The sequence below is a fragment of the Rhyacophila brunnea genome, unplaced genomic scaffold (assembly GCF_057557595.1).
Source record: "Rhyacophila brunnea isolate RB1 unplaced genomic scaffold, BYU_Rbru_1.0 scaffold_120, whole genome shotgun sequence".
NCBI classification, from domain to species: domain Eukaryota; kingdom Metazoa; phylum Arthropoda; class Insecta; order Trichoptera; family Rhyacophilidae; genus Rhyacophila; species Rhyacophila brunnea.
The window spans coordinates 552180-563501 of record NW_028232775.1 but is presented as its reverse complement, the minus strand read 5'-3'; positions in this window follow the sequence as shown (position 1 = coordinate 563501).

Below are 11322 nucleotides of genomic sequence, written 5' to 3'. Positions count from 1 at the left end.
TGCATAACGGATACTATATTTTCAAAAAGATTTTTAGTATAATGTATAATTTCATAAAATTTTTTATCTAATGCATTTATAAAAAACAAAAACCTTATCCTTCATTCTATATTTTTAAATTATATAGACAGTATTATTAATAGTTTTGCTTATTTTTGGCTCCAGGGGATTAAAAAATTAAGAAAAAAAAACGTCGGTGTAAAAGCAAATCATACCTTCAAGCGTAAAAAGATAGATTTTGGCAGAGTGCCCCTAATAATAAAATTTATAGTCAATAAATGTAGCATGTATATCTTATAATAATTAAAGATGGTGTTTTAATTCCTTCTGTACTCTTCAAAAGCCAACTATTAGATTAAAACGATTCCATATTAAAAGAAAAAACCAATTGGGGACATAATGCCTTTAAATTAATAGATCACAGAGAAAAGCATCACACATGAGAAATTTTTTGAAAGTTGTAATTATATATTTCTTTAACTCCAAAACAAACAAACGGTTTTAATTTAACCACTTTAATTGGGTTACGGCTATGAAGAAACATCCACATTATACCAATATGGCTTTGATTACTTGTTTCTGTGCCATAAATATATGTATTTTTAAGGCCTAAAACTTTTATTTACTGTGTGTCAGCCTAACAGTGTTTGCTGTATCCCTTGCAGCTAGCCGGCATATATTACTGATTAAAGATTTACAAAATCTTGTGTGAGGAGGATTGGAACCTTATATATAAAATTTAGAACGAAAGTGGAATATTTACACCATCAACAACCACCAGTATATTAAAAATATCCAATCTTGAATATTTTTATGCGGAACCATTGTGTATTAAAACTGAATTTATATTGATAATTTATAAAAAAAATAATGTTTTTCAGGTCATTGAGCATTTTCATTTCTCTTAAGATATTATAGAAGGGTAAAATTTTTTATGTGTATTTATTTGAAAAAGGCGAAACGAAACGAGATTTTTCGATTTTTTTAATAAAAGTTAATATTTTTCTATTATTATTGTAAAAAAAGCTATTGAATGTATCAATTTTATGCAACAGTTTTTTTATATAAAGTTTTCTTATTTATTTAAAATAAATCAATGATGTTCAATTCATCATTTACCTATAATTTGTATATTCCACTTTTTTTTTAAAACATTAGTAAGCATTATATGGGTTTCGACTTTTTTCGTCAAAATTTTACAGTTTCGGGAAAAACACTTCATGATTAATTAGGACTAATGACAAGCTAAATGTCAGTTCATTTTAAGTAAAATCTAAGTTTTCTAAAAAATAACAGTCAGCTCCAAGTTTTTTTTAAAATTTCAAAAAATGATAAATTTTAAGGAATAAATTTTAGATAATTTATAAAAATACTAACTTTTGCGATGAATAGTTTTCAAGACATTAATCCCGTAAAATGCACTATATAAAGTTATTTAGCTTAAAATTAGTAGGAAAATAAATCAGGAATAACTATTGATTCGAAAAAATACTTAAGTGGTAAAATAGATATTCAGAAAGAATAATTTAATCCAAGTAGTTTATGGATTTCGTACTTTGACCAGTAATATGAATTTTAGAATTAATTGAACCTAATGAAATTTAAAACCCGTATATACAATCCTCGTATACATTATTGCGGATTTCTCAAATTCATATATTATCATATTAAAGATAATTGAAGAGTTTTTTTCAATTGTATTGTTTTGAAGCATTTTTAGTTTTAATACGATAATAAATCTTCTAAAGTCAATATATTATCTTGCATTGGTTCCTGTGTGTTGAAATTTTTTTGTTTGACTTCAAGCTGAAAAACCTTCTTTTTTTTTGCAATTTATAATGGCTATATAAAGGTGTTTCTGTTATTTTTGTATTTATATAAATAAAATGAGCACTTAAGGAATACGATTTATGAGTTTTATATAAGATTATTCACAAAAAATTTTATCTTTCTTTGGATTGTTCCTATTTTTTATCAAGTTTTATTTGCGAACTACTTCTATATTTCAAGACTAAAAAGTTTCTTCGTGAACTTTTTATGGTAAAAATGTATTATGATAAAAAAAGGCATATTTTAATATTTTATAGTAAAAAAAAACATTAAATCTATATCAAAAGATTTATGAATGTCAGATTCGCGGTGGTAAGAACACAAACGATAGAAATGTAGTAGACACCCGAATGAATAAGGCATAAAATTAATATAAATATAGTTATGTAGGTCGCTATGAAGAGGGTGTCATTAAAAGAAGTATTTAGGTGCTGGAGAATACTCTTAGGTAGAAAGTCTCGAAAAAAAATGTAAAGAGAAATTTCTTAAAATGAAGATGATGATGTATATAATAAAGTTGTGAAGAAATAGTATTTTGAGAAGTATCAAAGGATTGAATAAGGCCCGTGGATTATATGTATAGAAAGATGATTATGTATATAGTAAAATTGTGAAGAGAATGTACTTTACGAAGTATCAAAGGATTGAATAAGGCCCGTGGATTATAAGTATAGAAAGATGATTATGTATATAGTAAAATTGTGAAGAAATAGTATTTTAAGAAGTATCAAAGGTTTGAATAAAGCCCGTGGATTATAAGTATAGAAAGATGATTATGTATATAGTAAAATTGAAAAGAAAATGTACTTTAAGAAGTATAAAAGGTTTGAGCAAGACAAAGAAATAATGAGACCTGAAAATAAAAATGTATAGAGGGGGTTTAGGCAATACATTTGAATTGGTATGTTATAAAAACGCAAGATGTATAAAAGAGGGTATATAATATGTTAATTATAGTAAATATGCTTATTTCGAGGTCACAGAGCCAACTAAGGTTCTGCATTGCAAAATTTTAAAATGTAATGCAATAAAACCGATCCAGAACAAATTTTGATTTACTTTTATCAATTAAATAAAATGAATCAGCATATTTATACTATATATTGCTATCAATTATTTATTCAGTTATGAGGCACAGATTTATTGTAAATTAATTTTTTTTGTATTCATAAAATAATTATAATCAATTGGTAGATTCAGTTATGAGGCACAGATTTATTGATAATTAAGTTTTTTATATTCATTTAAAAATTTTATCAATTGGCAATTCTCTTGTGCGACACCTATTTATTGTAAAATTAAATTTTTTAAAGATAACAAAGAATTTATTTAGATATATGAATTGTAATTTTTAGGTTTACGTTCGTTTATCTTTGCTCTATTTAGTCTATTTAATTATAGAAATATTGACAATGAGTATTATAATAAAATTTTTCTACCATATGAAATTACAGTATATATGTAAATACAATCTTACCATATATTTTATTTCATACCCCAGAAAATACGCATAAGGGGTGTTTTAGGATTTAAAAAGCAAATATTTTATTTAATGTAAGTAAAAATTCCCATGCAGAAAAATTTTTCTCTTCATTAAAAATTTAATATATCATAAATTCAAATACTTTTTTTTATGTCAGGAGCATCACAATCGCATATATTTAATTGAATATTTAAAATTTTGAGATCTAACCTTTTTGTTCTAATGACATCTCTAGCTTAAGATATTTTATAATCCCGTTGTATCCACAGCCCCTTTAAAAATATCAAAATCTAGAACAATTTCAAGTACATTAAATATAATTGGTACTTGTAGAAAACTTTATCCTTTCTCCTTAATATCACATTTCCGTAGAATTTGATATAAAAAACATATTGGCCTATTACACATTTTGCTCCCAATCATCCAATGATATCACATCTATAATGATAAGTGATACAAAACATCTTATTATTACAGCTAATTTCCCTGTATAATAATTACATAAAAAAAACTTTGTTAAAAGAATAAAATAGTCAAATTGGGACCTTCCCTGAATGGATAAATAAAATCCGAATTATGCACAATAAATATAATTATCCCAAAAAGATTTTTGACCCCTGCCCCTCGAATATATATATTTCGAATAATTTCTCACCCATAATTTATATATAAATAAATTTGAATAACCCTTCTAAAATGACATTTGAACATAGCTCAGATTTTTATGACCTACAAAACGAAAATGACTCAAATAACAATAGCGAGACACAGAAACCGTCAAAAAGGAAAAGAGAACGTCGACGTAAGAAAGAGGAAAAGGAAAAAGACAAGAAACTTTCCAATCGTAAAATTGTCAATTTTCCAGCTACACAGCCGTATATCCGATTAGTTGATGGTGAAGAGCGTCTTTGTTTCAAATACAACACAAAAATATCCGAGACGGCACTTTCTACGATGGGGAATACAAATGTTCTTGATGATTTTGAGTTTTGTGTTAGATTTGATTTAGATACTGTTGATATTAACAAATTAAGTGAAAAATTCAAGTCTGACAATTGTATTTATCCTCGGGCTAATTGTGAAAAAGAAAATTATAAGGGAAACCGGTGGGCGTATGAAACAGAATGCAATCGACTTGCTTGGCAATTCGTAAGTCTCAATCCTATTCTTTTATATGGAAAGAAGGGTCTTATTCAGAGGGCAGTCGATACTTACCGTAATAGTATGAAAGAAACACGCAAAAAAAGTATGAAAGAAGAAAAAATGGTTAATGGGGTAATGAGAAGACGATATAACGAAGTCAATAATACCACGGTGATTTATTATCATGTCAAAGGTGCTAATCGAAAGGTTAGAATAAGAATTGATATTGAAAATGTTAATTTCGAATTAATAAGTGATGAATTCAAAAGCAAGTATGCGGTCTTTGACGAAGAATTCGATGACGAGTCCTTTGGAAAGGAAAAACACGAATTTAAGAATCCAGATAATGAAATTGGTATAAGACTCGCGTGGTTGAACGTTGAAAATACCAGTTTTTGGAATGCTGTCAAATACACTGACAAAGGGTCAATGATAAAAAAAGCTGTTGAAGGGTACAAAGAAGCTAACTTTGCAGAAAGTACTTCTGATGAACGTGATTTGGGTCAAATTGTTAGTGGACTTTTAGATGGTAAAGCCTTCAAAGATAAGGAAATCGATGAAAACTTCTATTTCCTAGATTAGATGAGATGCCTGTAATAAATAAATATGACTAAGTTTTAATTGCACATGCCTTTTAATATAATATCATAGACACTGAAATTCAATCTATGTTTAATAAAAAAAAATTGATATTCATCATTGTTGTAAATTATCTATTTGCTGTACGATATCATCATGAGCACGATAAATTTGGCATATCCATCATTTTTACAAAATATTATTATTTATTTATGGGTTAATTTTCTTTTTATCGATTTTATCTATTTAGACGTGTTCAGCGTGTTGGGAATATTGCACAACTCCTTGATGCATCTTTTGACACCTTCCTCTGATCTATCTTCATCAACTGCTCTTCTTCTCTCAAATGAGATGAGTTCAAGTGTCTTGCGGTGTGATTTTTACAAATAATATTATATTTATGTATGTATTTTTTAAACAAAATTGTTCAAAAAAAATATTTAAGTAAACAAATGCATCTTTTAATAAAAAGGCTTCTTGTTTATTTTTTCCTGGAAATTTATTAGAAAATATATTCGACCTATTATATACATTATAATAAAAAGATGCATTTGTTGTTTTTTAACCAGGAATTTTTATTTGAAAATACATTCAACCTATTATATTCAACCTATTATATTCCTATTATAATAAAAAGATGCTCTTGTTGTTTTTTAACCAGGAATTTTTATTTGAAAATATATTCAACCTATTATATACATTTCAAAATGAAATTTTATATATCCATGATTTCTACTTTTACAGAATATTTGATTTTAAACTTGATGTTGTTCAAGCAAAATTTAGATTGCTCAATAGATAAGATTTGGCTGATACTTCTTTCTTCCTCATCATCTTTAAAATCTTCCTCGATGCATCTTCTACACCCAAGAATTATTATTTAAACTGTCTTCCTCAATCCTTTTGTTTGTGTTTCCACTTCCGACAACATTCCTATCTCTTTAATATAACCCTACATTTGATCACGTGTATTTAAAATGGAGCATAGTGCTGATGTATCGTTAAAAATTTAATTGGTTTGGTCGAGTAGTGTAAATTTTAGAAATAGTGCATCAATTTAAATGATTGATCGTTCGAATTATCTACCGCAAGGGTATTTTTAAATTATCTAACAAGTAATTATGATAACTACCCACAAGGGATACAGCTTACACTGGTAGGCCCAACTATAGTAAAAAAGCTCAAAGTTTCAAATATACACCAGATTGTGGTTCTGAAACATCTTGACTCTATTGATAAACACAAATATAAGTAAACATTGCTGTGACGGTAATGTTTACCTTGCAGCGTTAACCCCATCAACGCAATTAAGACCGTTAATTTATACCATAATTAATGGAATGATTTTTTGAGAATAGAAAGGTTCTTTTTGTGCGTAATTTAATAAATTAAAAACAATTTTATGGGTTCATAAATATTTGAAAAATTTCAGAATTTTAGATCTAATTTTATGACACGAATGTCTAAGATGTAAACACCAATTATTTTCTCTCGTAAAATAAATCAAATCCAATCCAAACAAAATTTAAAAAACATAATAAAGACACATTCAAACATTAAGACAAAAAAATAATAATTTCAGTTTTAAACTAAAGCTTGTTAACAGTGCAAAACGAGTAAAAAATTGGAAATCAAAAATATTAGCCTATTTTTGTTCCATATAGCAAATAGATACATCTCTTATAGCCAATAAGTAATAAAATAAAAGCACATCAAGTGCAAATGATCATAAAGAGCACAAAAAAATTGACAATTTAAAAGTTAAAAATCGATTCTTCGTTTAGGGTACTTCAAAACATCAGGAAATAATAAAGTGCTGCACTGTTTCTGGAATGAAATTATTTAAAAATAGATCAAAAAAGACAAAAGACCTCATTATATATTTCAATCTCTGAAGAAAGAATAAAAAAGACTTTTATCATAACTATATATCAAAAAAAAAATATTTCCATTTCAGGCTAAGAAATTATCAAAATGTGCATGATTCTTCTCTTTTATATTTAGAAAAGTTTAATATAACAATTTTACAGCAAATATGAATTGTATTTTATATTGTGAATTTATATTTGATAAAAGCAAATATGATATGTGTGATATTCCCGCTTCAATCCTTAAAAAACCTACTCTCGCTGTTTGTTATATAAAAAAATAGGGTATAAGTATAGAACTGAAGTGTGTATAAATAATTTCACAAATTTATATTAGTTTTTTTAAAATGTTGATCCTAAATATACAATTTTTTTTTGTAAGCAAGAATTGATATTTAACCCTTTCCACCACAACTTATTTATTTTTTGATTTTAAATATAGCTCGATTGAATTTGAGCATATTATAAAAATTATAATTAATAAGCAAATATTTTTCTATTTAAAAGGAACGCCCGGCGAATAGATTATCATTTTATTTAAACGACATTAAACACTAGTTTTAATATATTTCGAATATAAATAGATAATTTAAACAAATAGAAATGTACTTCATAGCTTATTCACATAAATGTATTGGACTATTTACATTTAATTTCCAGCCTCATCATTTTTTGTTATTAAAAGAAATAACATGCCTGCAATAAACTATTTTGGGGAAAATTTAATATAAATGTAAAAAAAAGCAATAAAAAAAACAAAAAATATCGTTTATTTATTGCGAAGAAGTCTAATTAAATATGATCAACTTGATAAATCCATCCAGACAAATTGTATATAACCACACAGTCTTATTCATTTTTAATTTTTTATTGAGAGTAAAGAGATGCGCGAAAGTATTATCATCAATATTTATACATAAATGGGGTTTTAATTACTTATATTGTTAAAATGATCAAATTATCTTCATTTTACAACATATAACATATAATAGTTGTTATGGATATATATTTTTTCCAATTTTTTTCAAAGTTCTATGTTTTATTTTCTACTTTATAGACATAAAAAGTTCAACATCTATTATAAAATTATATTTTTCACATATTTTGTTTTTAAATTCAATTCATTTGACACAAGGGTTTTAATGCGATTTCTGGAAGTAATAATGAATAAAAAAATTAAAAAAATTACGTAAAATATATAGCTAAAAATTTATCTACTACCATAGAGTTAAAAAGCTATTTTGTAAAATTAATTTTAGAATAATAAAACAAATGATGTATGTACTCATCAAAGAAGAAACTATATTTATGAATAAATATTTTTGTAAATCTAAAAATCGAATTTTTGATTACTATAACTATTTTTTATAATTACCTCATTTTTTTGTGTGTATAATATTTTTAAAGAATGCCAACAACAAAAATTACATATTTTGCATTTTAGGATATTATTATATTAGATACACATATTCGGATATATTAAAAACCACATTAAAGAATACAAAATCATTTTTAACAGTCTCAAGAATGTTATTTACAAGATATTCTAGCATAAAATATCATTTACAGCATTGATAAATTAAATACTTGAATCTTTTTAGTATAATGTGCAAGATCGAGAATACTATACTAATCGCTTCTTTTTTTACACGAAACCATATGAATAAGCCTATACATTTTACGTTTTTAGTGATCAATAAACACGATATAACTATTTTTTTTAAATAAAAATATGCTTATATTTGTATCTAGAGGCATAGTTATGGTCAAAAGATGCTATAGTTATTAAAAATTATAAATATATTAGTCGAAAATCAATGAAAACATGTACTATAGAATAATTGTCACAATAGAAGATATTATACACAAATTTGATCTAGCTTGACTAAATTTAGAAATAAAGCAAGATTTACATGATTAAAAACACAATAGAAAGTATAAATATTATATGATTGTTATAGATCGACATCTTTCGTCTCTTAAAAATACGATTGTGCTAATTTTTTTTATTATTAATCAGAAAAGGTGCAAAAATCAAATACAACAATATAAAATATTATTAAATAAATTTAATGCATTACTGATGGTAATTAGTAAAATAATATATTTAAATGAACACTATTGTTCTAAAATGAAGTAGAAAACTATTTTTGACAACATAATTTTTTGTTATAACTGCATAAATCCGATTCAGCCACATAAATTTAATCTATTTAATTTAAAAAAAAACTTAAAATAAGAATAGCACATGCAGTATACAATTATAAAAATGATTTAAATTTATTATTGGTTGAGATACAAAATGTCGTTCTTTTGAATTATAAGCTTAGCGTGAATTTTTTTTTAAATTAAAATTGATAGCGATCTCTGAACACATTATTCTAAATTAAGTTTAATCATTATTAATAAAATAAAGGCTTTTTTAACTACTCTTTGAATAGATGCAATGTTATCATATCCAATATGAAATACTGAACAACAGAACATTTTATAAAATATTAAAATCTTTTAAATGCGACGAAAACAATTATTTGAGTATTTGAAGTTAACTCTGTGATATTATAATAAAAAATCTGCCGAAAATGAGGCGAAAATTATATACTTTATGCAGAAAAATGTCCAAAAACTCTACTTTCATTTGTATTGATGATTTTTTGCAATTTTTACATATATTAAGTATATTTTAATCGTCATTTCATATTTAACTTATTTTTATATAATCGAAAATTTTATTATAATTTATCTTTATATGATGTCATATTTGCAGCCACACCTATTTTTTTTATTACGTCAAGAATTTTTGATTTACGTTTTTTTTATATACTTTAGTTTTATTGCACGTAGTTAAATTTTTTTCTAAAATTTTAACATTTTTAGATATGTCTTGAACATAATTTCAATTAATAAATACAAAAATTTATGAGATTAATTTCTCAAAAATAATGCTCTAAAACATAAGTTCTATGTGAACTTCAAAAATTAAAGAATAAATAAATAAACGTTCAACTTTCTATGATCATATACCATGGCTAACTAAAATTTGATTGGATTGTTACAAATTGGATTCTTTAAACAATATATTTTCGCGTTTTTTAAATGTCATATACGATGTGTAGCTGATTGTCAAATAATCAAAAAAAATACTATTCGTATTAGAACTAAATGAATATATACAAGAAGGAAAGAAAACTTTAGAAAAAATATAATATTCCAACTTTTAAAATTTTTTAAAAAAAGTTTTCTAATTTCTCATTTGATTTTACAAAGAACATATTTTTATAAATAGAAAATTTTTCGCATTACTCTTAAAGCATACTTCGGTATGCCGATTCTGGTAAATCTTTTAATATTGATGGTTTGAATCGCTTGATGTTGCATTCTAGAATCTATCATATTGTTTTAGCACCATAATAAGTGTATGTTTAAGCAAAACGCTTATATTCACCAGTGAATCAGCGATCTGCGTTTGCTGTAATTTTGGCACTTGAGATGCATTTGTTACCTCTCTTGAGATTCATAAAATGTTCATGGGGGTGTAGAGGATTAAATCATTTGAATTTTATATTTTAAGTCTAGTATTTATACTGCTCAGCCATTATATCCCCTTTTAGTATTTACATATATATAGATAACGAAACATTAAAATTTCGTAAATCTGAAGATTTTTTAATGATATATAACTAATTTGAGCAAAAAAAAATTATTTTAAATTGTAAACTTTTATTTCATCAACATGAATCTGTACTTACGCTCTCTGTAAAGCCAAAAATCATGACCTAGCAGAGGGATTCTCTGTTGCTTGTTTTTTTTTCAGTTCCGCTAATTCATTCGATAGATCAGAAATTTCATTTTGTAATTTGGTTATGTTTTCTTCAGCTTCTTCTCGCATTTTTCCAACAAAATTCAAGTCTGATTGCATTTCTTCATTCTTCGTGTTTTTTTGTTTAATATGTGCCTCAGCTTCTGTTATTTCTACCTTAAGATCATCGATGGCACCTTCGAGGGCCTTAATTTTAAAATTAGCTTCTTGTAAATCCTCCTGAGCTTTTTTAAGTCCCGATTCTTGAGTACCCTTGGAAGCTATCAATTCATCTTGTAATATTTTTGCTTTTTCTTGTGCCTTTTTGAGTTCATCTTCTTTAGTTCCCCTGAAAGCTTTCATATCATCTTTTAAACGTTTTGTTTCTTCTTGCGCCGTTTTAAGTTCGATTTCTTGAGCCCCCTTGAAAGCTATCAGCTCATCTTGTAATATTTTTGCTTGTTCTTGTGCTTTTCTTAGTTCCTCTTCTTGAGCACCCTTGGAAGCTTTCATTTCATCTTGTAATCGAACAATTTGTTCTTGTGCTTTTTTAGGTTCCTCTTCTTGAGTACCCTTGGAAGCTTTCATTTCATCTTGTAATCGAATAATTTGTTCTTGTG